Source organism: Chiloscyllium plagiosum, unplaced genomic scaffold (genome assembly GCF_037043375.1).
Source record: "Chiloscyllium plagiosum isolate Xiang-an unplaced genomic scaffold, Cpla_swu_hap1 HiC_scaffold_29, whole genome shotgun sequence".
Lineage (NCBI taxonomy): Eukaryota > Metazoa > Chordata > Chondrichthyes > Orectolobiformes > Hemiscylliidae > Chiloscyllium > Chiloscyllium plagiosum.
The window spans coordinates 100,179,017-100,194,103 of NW_028270167.1; the positions used below are offsets into that span (position 1 = coordinate 100,179,017).

Consider the following 15,087-nt stretch of genomic DNA (forward strand, 5'->3'; position numbering starts at 1 on the left):
TACTCAGTTTTTAGATCAAGACTGACTTGAGCAGATGCCTTTTGGAAATCTCAAAATGCTTCTGTCGCTCTCTGTTCCTTATTCGGTGTGTCTGCCTGTTTCGCTCTGCTCGCCCAGAATATCTGTGAATTGCCACATTCATCCGTTATCATTTTGGAGATGCTTCATGGTGTCCATACCTCCTGTACGATCACAGTAAAACGTCTTCACCTCCCTAGGCCCAAGTCCTGGTCATAATTTCCAAACTGTCCAAATATTTGCTGTCGCCATCACTTTAACTCTCCCGATTTGTGTCCATGATTGTGGACTATAATGATGAATCAATTAATAAGATCCAGATTAAAAGAGTACTTGACTGAAAATAAATACAGTTCTACTAAGGGACTGCAAAAAAAACATCGTTATTTCCAAACATCAAAGCTTCATTAAACCATCCTGGATGTCAGATAAACAGGACATTCACACACCTGGGTCGGACTCAAGATTCAATCCCCCAGACATAGAAAGGTTCCTGTATCAAACAACATAGGGTATTGGAATCAAATGCAGTTTTTGTGAGCAGGACATAGCACATGGGTTGCGGAAAATTGTCCATGTGGATGTTACGAATCAGGAATATAATTGGGAATCCAAACTGAACAGAAAAAATCAAGTCAAGAACTCTGTGAGTAATTTCTGGAATACATCTATTTTCGTTGAAAATGCGAACCCTCTTGGATAACAATCGAGAATTAGTGTGTGTGTGTGTGTGTGTGTGTGTGTGTGTGTGTGTGTGTGTGTGTGTGTGTGTGTGTGTGTGTGTGTGTGTGTGTGTGTGTGTGTGTGTGTGTGTGTTTGTGTGTGTGTGTGTGTGTGTGTGTGTGTGTGTGTGATAGTTGAGAGTGAGTTAAATTTCTATCACTTCTCAGATTATACATATCTTCAAAATGTTTGGTTAGGCATCATCGAGAGAACTTTACTCTGTATTTAACCCTGTATTGTCTATTGATCTCACAGCTTCCAATATACTGTTTTCAAGGCTCCATCCGTTGCCACATCTTATATTTGCTAGTATCCTTTTCAGACTGTCCTTCAGCCACTCAGTGACATCCCAGACTCAGGGAGGCAGCGTGCTACCTCGTGTCGCATCTGCACTGTCACAGATGTCTGCCTGATGCCCTAATAATGCAATCCCCCTATCACTATTGCTCTCCACTTCTTTTGTTTTCTCCATTAATTAAATTCAGAGAAGGTTCATTTAAACTCGGAAGCAACAAATGTAACTTTTCGATTTGAAAATGGAGGGAGGCAGAAAACAGGGCCACTGCTGAAATTCTATCCAAGCAACAATGTTAAACCTTTTCATCGTTCTGTGGTTCCTAACATTGATACATTTCCTGTACGATAGTATTGAAGTATTTCAGGGGGTTGGTGCTGCCTTGTTACGGAATGATGAAATGAGAATAAACGACCTAGTTCTCCAAAAATATCTAGTTGCTTTCGTTCATAAAGTGGTTGCTGGTTCCTCTCGTGGTGGCCAGAGGGGATCACTCTCCCTCAGCTCACGGCCCTAGCACGAGTCACCTATTGCCTCCTCTCACTTCCTCGTTGTCAGACTTTCCCCGCTGTTTGTGGCCATACTTTTTGTGACGTCACTGCGCAGCCGCTTGCGCCTTTGCGTCATTCAGGGCATTGTGAAACTGTCAGAAATAATAGAATGTGCAGGGACAGGAGCAAAGTGTTTCAGAGAAAAAAAATCTGCTGCTTGTACAGTGACACTGGGAGGCCAGCAGAGGGCGGTATTTTATCACTTAAAAAAAAAAGGTACAGACAGTGACAGAGAGAGTCAGATACATTTCTTCATCAAATTTTAATTAATTCATTGATTGAACAACTCACGTTAACACTTCTGGTAATATTGGATTGGCATCCTCACTCCCAGCTCCCCCCCCTCCTCTGTCTTGGGTAGTTCTTGTGCAGGTGGCCCTCTTCCTAACAACATTTGCAGCTGTTGGACTGCTTGTGCTCCTTACTCTGATACCCTACTCTTTGCAGTTCCTGCAGAGGATCATTTTACAGTCGGCTACCATTCACCCAGAAGAACGTAAAGTATCACACATTCTCATTACTAGGATGAATGTTTGAATCATAAGCATTCATATTACCTGTGTGGTATTTCAATAATCCCATGCATTGCTGAAACCTTCAGGACGATGGGCTTATAGCCGAGAAATGGGATTTATGTGTGTGGATCTTCATTGTCTGCCAGGACCATTCGTTAACATGTTTCCCTCTGAGCTATAAAGAACAAATGAACACAAGAAATAGGAGCATGAGTCTGGAATTCGGCTCCTCGAACCTGCTCCGATTTTTAATACAATCATGGCCGATCTCATCTATGAAGTGGTTTAAGAGGTTAGGAATGGCAAACATTAACTCCAAGATTGTTCAGGTCCCTAGTAGTTCGCCACGACCGTAATAGCTCCATGCAGACACCATCTCTCTGGCACTTCACTCATCTCTGGAACTTGTGGATAAAATGGACATCTACATCAGACTTCTGTATATTGGCTTTAGCTCTGCCTTGAACACCATAATGCCAACAAGTCTCATCGACATTTCTGAGTCCTAGGACTTTCCTCACATCGACAACTGGATCTTTAACTTTCTGACCTGCATATCACAATGAATGAGGATAGTTTGAAACTCCTCCTCTTCAACAATACGCAATACTGCTGCCCTTCAAGGCTGTGTTCTCAGCCCCCTTCAATATTTCTTACCCCCTTATGAGTATACCCCCAAATCCAGCTCTAACTCCATTTACAGATTTACTGATGAAACCACGATAGTGGGTAGGTCTCAAAACCGACCTAGATTACACCTTTTCCCACCATTCCCCCTGTAAAAACGCCATCCCATATTCTAAATTCCTTCACCTCCACCGCATCTTCTCCCAGGTGGACCAATTCTAATACCGAACAACCCAGATGGCCTCCTTCTTCAAAGACCGCAATCTCCCCTCAGACGTGGTTGACGATGCTCTCCACCGCATTTCCTCCACTTCCCGCTCTGCTGCCCTTGAACCCCGCCCATCCAATCGTCACGAGGACAGAACACCACTGGTCCTCACCTACCACCCCACCAACCTCCAGATATCGTATCATCCTTCGTCATTTCTGCCACCTCCAAACAGACCCAACCACCAAGAATATGTTTCCCTCCCATCCCCTACCAGCGTTCTGGAAAGACCACTGCCTCCGCGACTCCCTTGTCAGTTTGACAACCCCCACCAACTCAACCTCCACTCCCAGCACCTTCCCCTGCAACCGCAAGAAATGCAAAACTTACGCCCATACCTCCCACTCAATTCCCTCCAAGGCCCCAAGGGATCCTCCCATATTCGTTACAAATTCACCTGCACCTCCACACACAACATTTTCAGCATCCACTGCACTCAATGTGGCCTCCTCTACATTGGGGAGACAGGCCACTTACTGGCGGAACATTTCAGAGAGCACCTCTGGGACAGCGCAGCAAACAACCCAGCCGCCCAGTGGCTGAAAACTTTAACTCCCACTCCCACTCATCCAAGGACATGCAGGTCCTTGGCCTTCTCCATCGCCAGACCATGGAAAGAGACGCCTGGAGGAAGAGCACCTCATCTTCCGCCTAGGAACCCTCCAACCACAAGAGATGAATGCAGATATCTCCAGCTTCCTCATTTCACCTCCCCCCACCTCATTTCAGTGCCAACCCTCGGACTCAGCGCCGCCTTCTTGACCTGCAATCTTCTTCTTGACCTCTCCTCCCCCACCCTCTCTCCGGCCTATCACCCTCACCTTAACCTCCTTCCACCTACGCATTCCCAACGCCCCTCCCCCAAGTCCCTCCTCCCTACCTTTTATCTTAGCCTGCTTGGCACACCCTCCTCATTCATGAAGAAGGGCTTATGCGATTCTCCTGCTCCTTGGATGCTGCCTGACCTGCTGCGCTTTTCCAGCAACACATTTTTCAGCTCTGATCTCCAGCATCTGCAGTCTTCACTTTCTCCTATAGGAAATAGAACTTAATGACGTGGTGTAAAGACAACAAACTTTCCCTCAATGTCAGCAAAACAAGGGAACTGGCCATTGACTTCAGGAATTGGACTGGAGGACACACACTGGTCTCTGTCATTGGTGCTGATTTGGAGGTGATGGACAGCTTCAAGTTCCGAGTAATAAATATCACAATCAATCAGTCTATCCATGTCAACTCTACAGCCAAGAAAACACATCAATACATCTACCACCTCAGACGGGGAATAAAATTTAGCATTTTGGCAATGACTCTGATCAATTTTAATATTTCACTGCAGAAAACATTCTATCCAGACTCTTTGTATGGTAACTGCTCTGGCCGTACTGCAAGAAATTGCAGAGATGCGTATACCGAACACAATACATCACGCAAATCATATTTCCTTCCATTGACTCAGTCATGAATTCCCACTTCTTCAGGAATGCAGCCAACACAATCAAAGGCCCCTCCCACCACCGCAATGCTCTTTCCCAACCTCTTCCATCGGACAGAAGATGCAAATGTTTGAAAATACGCACCAATGGATTCAGGAACAATTTCTTCCGTGCTGTTATCAAACTTATGAATGGACCTGTCATATATAGAGTTGATCCTTTTCTGCATCTGTTCAAAAGCTGTGAAACTATATTAACCTGATGTCCTTATGTAAGGTATGATTTGTACTGGAGAGAACGCAACACAATATTCTTCACTGTTTCTCAGAATGTATGACTATCATAAAACAAGCAAAATCAATCTGCATACCATACGTCTGGGTCTGGTCTGCTCGATAACACTTTAAACCAATGTCTCCTGTGGTCTGTGTAAAAGACTTCCATTATCCATTACTTCCATGCCTGTCATAATTTCTAAAGGATCTATTTCGCATCCCTCAGCCTCGACGTTCATGTGAAAGAAATGATTTATTATATTGTCCCGCATCATTTATGATGGGAGGTAGCAGGATTGCAGCGTTTATGTCTGATCCTTGAGTGATGAAATCAATTAGCCTTGTCTATCCGTTGCTTCTTATGGTTTATGGCATGCAACTATTTATTTGTCGTAACTTCACCAGGTTGACACATTACTTTTAGATATACCCAGTGTATGCACTCATAGAACATATAACATAGAAAAGTACAGCACAGAACAGGCCCTTTGGCCCACGAGATTTAATCCCTAATGTCAAATATAGTAACTTAACCTACGCAACCCTCAACTCACTGCTATCCATGTGCATGTCCAGGAGTCGCACCAATGTCCCCAATGACTCTACTTCCATGACCACAGCTGGCAACCGATTCCATGCATTCACAACTCTCTGCGTAAAGAACCTACCTCTGACATCTCCTTTATACCTTCCTCCTAATATCTTCAAACTATGACTTCTCATACCAGTCAATCCTGTCTGGGGGGAAAGTCTCTTCCTATTGATTGTATCTATTCCACACATTATTTTCTATACCTCGATCAGGTCTCCTCTCTTCCTCCTTATCTCCATAGAGAAAAGTCCGAGCTTATTCCAACTTTCTTCATAAGGCAAGCCCTCCAGTCCAGGCAGCATCCTGGTAAAACTTCTTTGAGCTTTCTCCGAAGCCTCTGCATTTTCCTGTAGTAGGGCGACCAAAACTAGACACAATATTCAAAGAGTGGTTTCACCAGGGACTTGTAGAGCTGCAGCAAAACCTCGCAGCTCTTAACCTCAATCCCCCTTAATGAAAGCCAATACTCCATATGCTTTCTTAATAACCCTATCCACTTGGGTGGCAACTTTGAGGGATCTATATACTTGCATACCCAGATCCCTCTGCTCCTCCATACTGCCAAGGATTCTGTCTTTAATCTTATATTCAGCATTCGTGTTCCTCCTTCCAAAATGCATCACTTCGCGTTTATCCAGGTTGTACTCCGTCTGCCTTGTCTCAGCCCAAATCTGCATCCTATCTATGTCGCGCTGCAGCCTGAAGTAGCCGTTTATACTGTCGACGATACCTGCAACCTTAGTGCCATCTGCAAACTTAGTAACCCACTCTTCAACCTCCTCATCCAAGTCATTTATAAGAACTACAAAGAGCAGAGGCCCAAGAACAAAGTCCCGCGGGACCCCAATCAACACTGTCCTCCAGGCAGAATATTTTCCATCTACAACCACTCTCTGCCTTCTGTCAGCCAGCCAATTCTGAATCCAGATCGCCAAATCTCATCGTATCCCATACTTCCTGACGTTATAAATTAAAGTCCTCTACTCTTTATTTAACCAGGTTTGATCACTGGCTCCAAGTCATAACCCTCCCATTCATCTTCTTCCCCAGCCCTTCCATTTCTTCGTTGTCTTGTCTTTGGAATGTACTTTGTTTAGAGCCTTGGTAAATTTGTACAGTGCATCTTGGAGGCTGTCATTGAGTTACACCATACAGAAGGACTGGTTAATTCTTACAAACAGTCTCTAACACACTCAGTCAAAGGCAGAGCTCATAGGAACAGCTGAAACAAAAATAAACCAGGTTTCTTCAGGATTAAAGCACCTATCACTGCCGCGAACAGAGAGAGCTCCTGAGCAGTTGAAGACTTCCCTATATCTTGTTCAGAGTCCCAAGCTGTTTAGTTGCCTGAGAACCAATTACATCGTTGCTGGTAGCAGACAGCCTTTGTCAGTGGTGAACTAGTGGCTAATAATCAATGAGCTCCTTGTCACAAACAAAGGCTGCATCTGTGTATAACTCCGTTCATCTCCAATCACATTTCAATTATTGGGTCACTATCAGGTGAATTGCTGTAAAACCTTGCAGCTATCCTCCACTTTCGATCTGTTTATAAGGTCGCTCTTTTCACATTTTAGTCCACAATTACACTTAATCCTTTTTTAAAAAAATGTTTATATATATATTCGCCCTGAGAAAACTAAAATGCCATTTCAAAAACGCGTTTACTTGCAAAATACATGATGCACAATTTTTATCGCAACTGCAGTCTATTTATTATTTCTGCCTTCTTGCAATGTTATCCAACCTTCACATTTCTTAAAGTTTTTACGTATTTCACCATTTGTATTTTAGGACAATATATCTGAATTCTCATTATGTTTTCTAGTGATGTATATAATAAAATGGTTACAACAAACGACACCATCAAAATATGTTGCATTGTTAATTTGAAAGTTTTAAAGAAGGCCAGTGGATTGCAATCTGTGTAATTTTGTATTTCATTGTTCTTTGTTGGGTGGTCTTCGAAGTGCTGAAGATCGAACAGCAATCCCAAAGTCCCCTTTCCTATGGAAGAGGACTTTTCCAATGATCGGTATTGATTGTAGTAGAAATATCCTCCAGGTTCTCAATTCCTAATTCATCATCCTGGAACAAGACAGCACGTCGACTCAATTCAGAAGCATCAGAGGCCATTTTGAAAAGACTAGAAAACGCAGGGATGGTAAAATAGGTTCATCGATTCAAATTGCTTTCATCCTTTCAACATTAACCTCGCACTCTACTAATTAAACCACCTTTCTCTTATTTCGTTCAAAAACTTGTTAAAGGCGCAGCTGTCCGGACGAAATTATGGACAAATTTCCTGTAAAGTCAAACAATCCAAAAATCTATTAATTTTTCATTTAGTTTTAGGAACAAAAAATTCTAATAGTATCACTTTTGCTGTCTCCATCAACATCTGTGCTCTGTTGTGTGAATATCTGTGTGACTGTATGTGCACGTGTGTCTCTTTAAGTCGATATGTGTGCTTCTGTCTGAATGTGTCTCTGCACATCTCTCTGTATATGTGATTGTGTCTGAGTATCTGTACATATTTCCGTCTGTCACACACACACAGAGACAGGCACAAAACACACACACACACACACACACACACACACAAACACACACACACGTTCAAACATAACAAAAAGCAATGTATCACTTCACGCCCAAGAGGAATAGTCAGAGGTACAGATATATTGGGGTTTAAACCACATTTCAATTGTTACAATCCCGAAAATAACAGCGAGTCCGTTGCACATAGGTACAGACCCAGAGATACATAAACATGGAGACACACACTAATACACAAATGAGACACAAACACACTCACATAACCACAGATAGTCAGGAAGAGATAGATGGGTAGACACACACAGAATCACAGAGACACGAACACACGATAATGCACACACACATTCAGAGAAACACATGCATTAAGCCAAACAGAATCAGTGTGCAGTAACTGACACTGCGCTGTGTCTAACCATCTGCAGCACAATCTATGTCCCATCAGCTCGTTCCCAGTTTTTGCAGATGAAATGTTGACGAGAAAGTGGAACAGTCGCGTGAGGTGTCTCAGCATAATATCCGTGAAAAGGTGAATCTAGTTAAAAGTTCATGGTCATTTGAGCAACCAACAGACTTGTACACCACATCTGTGTAATCACTGGATGTCCAGCTGTGAAAATGATTGATGATGATGGCAAGTAGTTATGCTCTCCATAATTAGGTAGAATTAACTTGCAGTGCAGCTTGATCAGCACCACAGTCACAAAAATTCTCTGTCTCCACCATCCACACTCAGTAGCAGTGGAATATACCACTGACAAGATGCACTGTAGAAATTCCCCAAAATTCCTCACAGAGCAGCTTCCAGAACCACGGCATTATCGCGTGGAACACTGAGCACAGCAGATACACGGGACACCAGTTGAAAATTCCACATCAAGCCACTCGCCACCCTGGCTTGGAAAAACGTCTCAGTTCCAAAAAGTGCCATTGGTTGGAAATCCTGGAACTCTCTCCCTTACATCATTATGGGTTTATTAGGATCAAATGAATGGCAAAATAACAAGAAGCTAACAGTATTAAAGGAGTCGGTTTGGAGAATGTTTCCTCTCACAGAAACAGGAATCAGGAGTTGTAATTCTCTCTGAAATAAACACAGGCCATTCAGAGGAATCTGGTAAGGTCATGCAACATCTGTCGAGAGAAGGGGAAGGTTAGCTCATGTGTTATGAGAGTAGGGGAATTCAGCAGCGCAGAGGAAGTTAAGAAGCTAACTCATCGTCAACTTCGCCAGAACAATTATAACTGAGTTATACGTGGTAACCCAGCGGCAATGAGCCAAACACATTAATGAATCACAAAATAAAGGTCACTATTTGGAACCCACGTGCTCCAATGCTGAGCTATAGAATAAATTGTGTTCATATTCGAGAAAATTGAAAGACGATTTCATTTGAATGTATCAAATTCTGAACAGGCTTCAGAGGATAGATGGTGAGAAATTGATCCTGTGGGTCTGGGTATCTGAAACACGATAACACAGTCTCAGGAGTTGCGGAAACGCTCAGCAGGTCTGACAGAATCTGTGAAGAGAAGTCAGTGTTAAAGTTACACCATTTACAGATCTTTTGGTTATTATTGACACACCCTCGGGGTAAGGGGGCAGGTTATTTGGGAATGAGATGAGGAGAGAGCGATTAACTCTAAGGCCTCTGAGTCTTTAATATTCTCCCTCCCGGACGATTGCTGATGCACTCTCACTGTGTGCATTTCAGATTGGAAGACACAAATTGCTGGTTTCTCAGGGAGTCACGGGATATGTGGATTGCACAGGAAACTGGAGATGAAATCTAAGTCTAGCTTTGATTGAATTGACTACTAGAACAGACTGAACATTTTAAAAAGGCTGTATCGACCTCTCATTATTTCTTCAGCGTTACCCCCATTCCAATTTTTCAGTAATTATTACTTTTCTAACTTCCTCCGCGCTGCTGAATTCCCCTACTCTCATAACACATGAGCTAACCTTCCCCTTCTCTCGACAGATGTTGCATGACCTTACCAGATTCCTCTGAATGGCCTGTGTTTATTTCAGAGAGAATTACAACTCCTGATTCCTGTTTCTGTGAGAGGAAACATTCTCCAAACCGACTCCTTTAATACTGTTTGTTCACAGAGAAAGGAGACATTGTTCTGTCCAAATGCATTACATGCTCATGAGGGTATCAAGATATTGTGAGGATTTTTAAAATAAAATAAATTAAACATAATGAAATTCATGATGAAAACACGATACCCAATTCTAACTGTAAGGGGCAGGAATTCAGTCATGCAAGTTGAAAGTGAGGACTGCAGATGCTGGAGATCAGTGTCAAGATTAGAGTAATACAGGAAAAGCACAGCAGGTCAGGTAGATTCCGAGGAGCAGGAGAGACGATATTTCGGGCAAACCACCGTCATCTGGAATGAGGCTGGGACCGTCCATCTTGGTCAGATAAATAGGAGGGAGTGCGGCTGTGGAGAAGGGAGCGGAGAGCGCAATTGATGGATGGAGGTGGGTGTAAAGGTGATTGGATGGAGAGGACGGTGGAGCGGATAGGTGGGAAGGAAGATTGGCAGGTAGGACAGGCCATGAGGATGGTGCCGAGCTGGCAGGACGGAATTGGGATAAGATGGTCGGAGGGGGAAATCAGGCAAATTGTAACGGCCACATTTATGCCCTGGGCTTGGAGGTTCCTGAGGAGGAAGATCAGGCTTTCTTCCTCCAGGCGCCGGGTGGTGAGTGAGCGGTGATAGAGAAGTTCCAGGTCCTGCATGTCCTCGGCAGATTCGGAGGGGGAATTCAATTCTCCCTCCGCCAGTTGTTATTTGTATGTTGCTCCTGACCCATCAAAACACAGATCTGTGTGAATGCGCAAACAACCGCTGTCTGTACATTTCACTCAATAATGTCAATAACAGGACTGATTAAAACAAAATGCAAACTGTGTTGAATGCTGGATGTAGGGAATCATGTTACTGTAGAGCCTTTACAGCACCGAGATCAGGCTTTCTGCCCATCATTCACAAACCAGTTTCCCTCTTGAAACCTCTCCAATTACCCAGATCCCTGTCTGATGGAAGACTGTCTGTGTGGAGTTTGCACATTCTCCCGGTGTCTGCGTGGGTTTCCTCCGGGTGCTCCAGTTTCCTCGCACAGTCCAAAGATGCGCAGGTTAGACTGGATTTGCAACACTCAATAGTCAATAGTGTCCAGGTAAGTGTTGGTTATATGGTTAGACATGAGAAATGTGGGGTTACAAGAATAGCGTAGAGGGTGAGACTTGGTGGGATGCATGATGAGCCGAATAGCCTGTTTCTACACTGTAAGAATTTTATGATCCTATACTCCATCCCACCTATCTCTGTGGATGAAGTGGACTATCACCTGATCAAATATCCTCTTCAATGGGTCAGCGTTTGTTTTCTACCTGACAAAGAACTGCAGGTGTTGCAGATCTGAGAGACAGCACAAATATTGCTGGGAAACTCAGCAGGTCCGGCAGCATTTTTGGGGAGTGAACCTTTTGGATCCAGTGATTGCTCTTAAGGACTGAAGGCTTCTGATTCTGATGTTTTCAGACCTGTTGATGTTTTACAAGCAATGTTTTGTTTTGCTTTCAGCCCCAGTTCAGCTGGTGACTATGACGGCCTTGTTATGTGTGTTTGGGAAAAGGGGCGGACTAGCTGCTAGAGCGGTGGTGGTGCAGTGGTGAGCATAACTGCCTTCCAAGCAGTTGACCTGGATTCGATTCCCGGCCGTTGCGGTTTTGCAAGGAAAAGTCTTGAGCACCAACGTTGCATTCTGTGGCGAAATGGATTTGTCAGGTTGCTTTCGGGTTTTCATGGCCATGGTTCCTGTTAATTGCCGTGACAATCCGGGCAGCGTTGCTCGAAAGCTTTCCTCTCTGCTGCCCATTGCTTAGTTGAATATTGTTCACAATATAAGGTTCGTTTTGTTTTGTTCGAAAAGTGAGAGATTGCTATCGTCAGAAACCTTAAATAATTATAGAAGCCGCTGGAAATTCGGAACAGATCCAACAGCTTCTATCGTGGACAGGAAGGAGGTTTAAATGCGTCAAATTTCTTCAAGGTTAAAATACATTCTCACCTCAAAACCATTTGGAAGCTTAAGAATTACAAACATTACATTATACCTTTTCCTATTCCATTCAAGTTTCACAATATCATTCCGGTAGCAGGAAGACCATTTTTATGTGGTTTATGCAATGTTACTATATTCGAACATTGACTGTTTCGTAGTTAAATGATGTTTCATTTCGTTAAGTTTTCCAATAGAGTTGGGTTAGTCCACACTTTGTATTTTGTTTGTGATACAACGATAGTGAAAGTAAATTATGTTTCAGTTCAAGCCTGGAAGTTTCACCAATTGAATTGCATTGCCGTACATTTGCCTTCAGGAGAAAAGAAAAAGGGATCTGGACCATCTTCTTAACTCATAGGAGTTTGACCTGGTTCAAAACCTACTCAATTTCGGTCAATAAATGTTACTACAGTCCGCAACAATGATTTTCACAGATTAGAGGAGGATGCACAGACATAGTTATTAATTGTTATTACCTCGGACATGAGAGGTTTGGGAATGATACGTTTCCTCAGACCATAGACTGTCTGCTCAGCCAAGGTTAAAGGACTGGAATCCGACAAAATTGGCAACAATGCAATTCCCAGGAGACTGAGAGGTTACTAAAAGAACGGGAGGTGGAGAGTCGGGAGCAGAACTACAGGGACAGTCCGCTCTGATTCCTGACCCTTCACCCTCAGTAAATCCAGTGTCAGGAATGTTGTTATGGAAAATAAAGAGCATGAAAGTAAGGGATGCTTTAAAGCATGAAAGCAAGGGAAGGCTTAAAGCATGAACCCCACTGGCGATCTGTTGCAAGGGGTCTGTAGAATGCAGGATGAGATGAGAATAGTGGAATTCTCTCACACCAATTAGCAAAGAAAGGTTGACGCTGAAAGTTCTCGATGGTGAGATTAGATTACAGTTAGTAAAGTTAGGCTTCCTGTTAAGTATCATTATGACTCGATTGGGAACATAAATATTTGGAACATGACATTAAGTATCAAATTAATAGTTAATAGAGTCCGCCTAATTGAGATTATTGACAATAAATAACTAATTATGATATCGGGAAAATATGAAGTAGGGTCTGGAAAGAATTACCATTGTTGCGTAGGGTGACATTAAATATCTAACCATGACATGAGAATAACATTAAGTAGAAAGACCAATTAAAGAGATGATGGGAACTAACATCAATGGCTTATTGTGTAGCGAGTGTGAGGTACTATGATTAATATATTTAGACATGCTGATAAGCAAACAAAGCGTGGGAAACATTTATAAAAAAACCATGGACAATGAAGTTCGAGAGCATTCGAGAATCTGCTTTCTCGGTGTCACGGTTTTCGTTTGCAAATAACAGACCCACTTCTTAAAGAACACTGTCTCCTGGTGATTTTCGATACTTTTTCCACGACAAAACTCAGCAGGGCTGGCAGCATACATGCAGAGAGAATCGTGGACAATATTTAACAACTTCATCAGAACTCAATAATCTCCCACAGTACTGCCAAACCAGATAGTTTTGTCAGCAGTTTCTGATTTTGTTTCAGATTCCCAGAGGCCACAGTTCATTACATTAACCTTTAAACCATTGCAGAAAGTTCTTTGTGGTTCTTCACACGGAAATTTTCCTTTTGCGGAACATTTTCCTGCCCCCATTAGAAACAAGAAACCCTGCAGCAGAGAAAACAGATGCTTTAACAACAACGATCGCTGTCGCCTTTGAAGGTCTTGAACCACTAGCCTTTCATTTAACGGTCTAATGCGCTGAAACATCCAACTTAAAACCTTGACCGGACTTCAGTCTGTCCTTCCCAGACCGAGAAGTGTCCTCTTATCATTTTTATTTTTTCCAGAATAACGTCTGGAGCACTCATTATGGAGGCATGGGAACAGTCTTATCCCATCCACGACAGACACACCCATGTCACTGAGCACCAGCTCTCCTCCAACTGGGACCACCTCCCTTCAAGCCTCCTAGTCCCTTGTGTGGTCCCGAGTTTTTTCGTTGTCCCGGAGTCTAGATGAGGTTTGTATTTGTCATGTAGGGGAACGAGAATTATTTCAATGTCTCAGATCAGTTCATGTCCCGAGAACATCAAAGTTAATGGTCTGTCCTCTTAAAGAAGGGGAATCTGTCTAGACTGTCTCTACTCATTCGGGCAGTTCACACTTCTTCATTCTCCTTGGATTTCACTTCTTACGGAGTTTCTGAGGATTCACAATGCTGGAGACTGGGTTATATGGTTTGCCTCATGAACATTTTTTCCACCTGCCAATTGATAATATTTTCCCAAAATCTCTTTAACCCTCCTCTGCCTTGCACCATGTCCAGGGTCGAGATTTCCTGGCATTTGGAGAGATTCCCGAGGTTTTCATTGGAGCCAAGAGAGTTAACTGAAGATGTTCTGCAGCTGTTTATCTTGATAGGGGAGGGAGCGGTGGGGATTGGTACATTGACGAGCAGGAGGAAATATTGTCACTGAACAGGATCAGTGTCCAGAGGACTGTGATTGAAGGAATTTAATAAAATGCAGCACTTGTGCACAATAAATTTACAGAATACTGCAGAAAACCGACGGATCTAGCGGTAAATTTGGCAGAGAAACAGAGATAACATTTTGAGAGTGATATATTTGTGATCAAGCACTCGACTTTCTAGCGCACCATACTGCCAGCGAAATTACAGCCAAAGAAGTGTTTTTGAAGAAGATTCAGGTCTATTTGTTCATTCAAAAGTCAAAAAAGACAATGCTGCAAACACTCAGAGATGGCACTGGACAGTGCAGACCGAGCTTGAGGGTATTTTTTCTGCTCTGATATACACCTGGGATAATGTGGCACCAGAAGACCTCCTCACAGCGGAAGGGGTCAATTATGTAAGACTTAGGTGTGGAGGATATTTCCTCTTGCAGAGGGGAGCAAATCTGTGAAGTTTTTTTGCAACAGAGGGTTGTCAAGGCTGCATGCATGCAAGGCTGAGAAAGATAGACATTTGGTCACTTCGGAAATCTAGGGCCATAGAAATGAGGCCGAAAAGGGATTTGAGGATGAACCAAGTCAGCCGTGATCTCATTGAAACTTGTCGCTGACTTGATGGGTTAAATTGCTTCCATCTGCTCTAATGTCGTTGTTGTCATTTCGAAAATGTGAACCACCATT

General features: G+C 43.1%; 1 non-coding gene across 1 annotated transcript; it reads left to right on the top strand.

The window, feature by feature from the left end:
- Positions 1 to 11,530: 11,530 nt before the first annotated feature.
- trnag-ucc (transfer RNA glycine (anticodon UCC)) lies at positions 11,531 to 11,602 on the top strand. Its single transcript has one exon. It is a non-coding gene; the product is annotated as a tRNA-Gly (tRNA).
- Positions 11,603 to 15,087: the final 3,485 nt, after the last annotated feature.